We start from the raw sequence: 2,906 nt of genomic DNA on the forward strand, positions 1-2,906 counted from the left end.
AGGTTGTGTAAATCAATTTGTTTCTTTCTTTTTTTGCAAAATCGTATTTATAACATTTAGATACGAAATTTTTATTGATTTTCTTCAAATGTCTGATATTTGTCACTTTCATTATAATCAGCACTTCCATCTGTGTAATTGACCTTCATTTTATTTTAATATTTTGACCCCCGTATTTATAACATTTAGATACGAAATTTATATATGGGGGCTTTGCCTAATCGACATAGCCAATTATCGAAATCGACCTGACTGCCTACTCGATGTAAAATATCGTTGCATTGGCATAGCCATAATATAATGATTATTCCTTATTTTCGGCATTTTGGAAGCCAGATTCTTTACCTCTCCATATGGGGTTCTTGATTCGATGAAAAATATCTTAGGAGAAAAAATATATAATTTCCTAGTAATTTCGGTAATTAGTAACATTTTTCGTCTTAGAATTCTCTAGCTCTAGCTCTCTAGAGAGGCGTAGAAACAATCGAAAAAAACTGCATTGTTCGACTCAACTCATCGACTGAAATATTTAAAAACATCGTACGCCCTCGTTATTACCAGTTTTCAGCCACAAAGATTCTAGGATTGTTGGATTATAATTACAAATCCAAATTTTATTATATTTTGAACACAAATTTCGAAATTTAACCCATTGTGCAAAAAAACACACACATACAGCCACCAAGTTTTCACGTTTCAGAATATCGTGTCGCACATTATGAAAGAACACGTTAATAGTGACAACAAATGGGCGCGAATAGTAAGAGGCGTTGTATGTTTGCTGTTGTTGTTGGTGGTGGTGCTGCTGTTATATTTGAGTTCGTAAAACACCCCTTTTCGGACTAATGGCTACAGTCCGATTTGTTTGGGGTGATAACAAAGGTATGTTTGCTACTTCAGTCATGTGCGTATGTATATGTGTTTGTGCTCTTGGGGGTAGAGATTTTTGGGGTGCGTTTCACAAATGAAATTTATGCAAAATTATGTTTCAATTAAATATAACAAATACACGTATCACTGAGCCAATCCCAGGTCTATTGAAAACGGGGAGAGAGAGGGCGATTGAAAGGAACCCATTTAGACCGGCTGTTACATGGACTCAGATAAGATTTGTTGTTGACTATTTTCATAATTTCAAATAAATAACAATGTGACAAAATGCAAATTCATGCAGCAGCATCAGTTGCAGCAGATTAATCTGGAAGATGGAAACTTCATGCTAACGTTAGCATCACATTTGAAGTACTATTGTTGTTGTTGCTACTGATGGTGGTGGCAATGCTGATGATAACGAAAGGCAAAGCTTTGGCTATGGTAACTAAGGGACCTGAAAACATCTGTGATTTGATGTGTAATATGGGACCAGAGGTCAAAACATTAGCCTGGCAAGGGATGGCGACAAAATCGCATTGTACTGGAACAGTCAAATATAAATTTAAATAATTTTCAATGGATTCATTTTTTTCAAATGTCAAAATATTTCCTTTTCGTTTGAGCATATCATTTTTTGTCTAGTTTTGGGAAAACAATAAATTAGTTAATTCTTTATACATTAACACGAAAATAGCAATTTAACGGAACATAAAACAAGTGATTTAGGAATCATATATTTCATGTTTTCCTTTGGGATTTAAAATGGGTATATGACATTAAATGTATATTGGTATTTCCATTTCTAGGTCCTGGAAGGTGGTACATGCGAAATTGGTGATTGATCAGCACCATTTGTATCGTCTCATTTCGATGAAGATTTCAATCGCACGTTCTTCTTTCCGAAGAAATGCTAGTAAGCTACCAAATATTGTAAAAGGGTTATCCATTTCATGGTTTGAAATGAATAGGACTGGAATTCAACATAAAAATTATCAAAACCTTCTACAAACATGGCGATTCTGCCAAATTCACATAGCATATCAAAATATTCCCATTTTAAAGCCATCTAGACAAGCATCGCCTGTTCGATTGTCAAGAATTTTTTTGTCGACTACAAAGTTTGGTCAGATCTTTCGACTGATGTATGTCTAATAAAAAATTAAATTTCAATACAATATTTTATAATTTCGAGGGATTATTGTGAATCAAATTATTTATTTATTCACAAATGATAACTTGTGTTACTAATTTTACCTTCTGAGACTTGTCGTCCGATAATTTTTTTGAGGAATTTGTTCATTGTTGCAGAAAAAATACCATCAGCCATTTCGCTTTGAAGTCACAGCTTATTAAACCAAGGGGACCACCTTCTGGATGTAGCTGACTATATATTATACTTTATTATTTGATCTTGCGACTCTCGGAGGCAAAATATTTACAATTCACCCCTTAATACTTTTTTGTAGTATTTTAAGTGTGGTGACGTAGGGGATGGTACATACCAAGCAACGGCTCTTATTTACTTTAACATGGCGAAGTCCAGGTTTTCTTGGTCCCTCTTTCATCAATCCGTTAAAATAGTGAGCTGATATTTGCCCCAATGTTTACGATCCCCGCAAACGTATAAAGACCACGATCTGCGAATCTCCACTTGGAATGTGCGCACGTTGTACAGAACAGGCGCAGTTTTCGCTTTGGAGGATGTACTCAAGAAGTACAAAGCCGATATTATTGACTTACAGGAAATGCGGTAGAAAGGGACAGGCGTAAGTAAATCAGACGATTACGCCCTGTATTATAGCTGCCATGAAACGAGACATGCATTTGGCTGTGTATTTATGGTCAACAGAAGAATGAAATACATCATATCCAGATTCACTCCAGCGGATGAGCGAATTTCTATAATCCGTATAAAAAAGAAGTTTTCTATATAATTCTTATTTGCGCCCGGTGGAAGAAACAGCATATGAACGCTGCCCTGGCCATGACATAAAAATTCTGCTAGGAGATTTTAATGCAAACATCGGAAGAGA

Source organism: Musca vetustissima, unplaced genomic scaffold (assembly GCF_032173495.1).
Source record: "Musca vetustissima isolate MV318-11 ecotype Yass unplaced genomic scaffold, APGP_CSIRO_Mvet_v1 utg14552, whole genome shotgun sequence".
NCBI classification, from domain to species: domain Eukaryota; kingdom Metazoa; phylum Arthropoda; class Insecta; order Diptera; family Muscidae; genus Musca; species Musca vetustissima.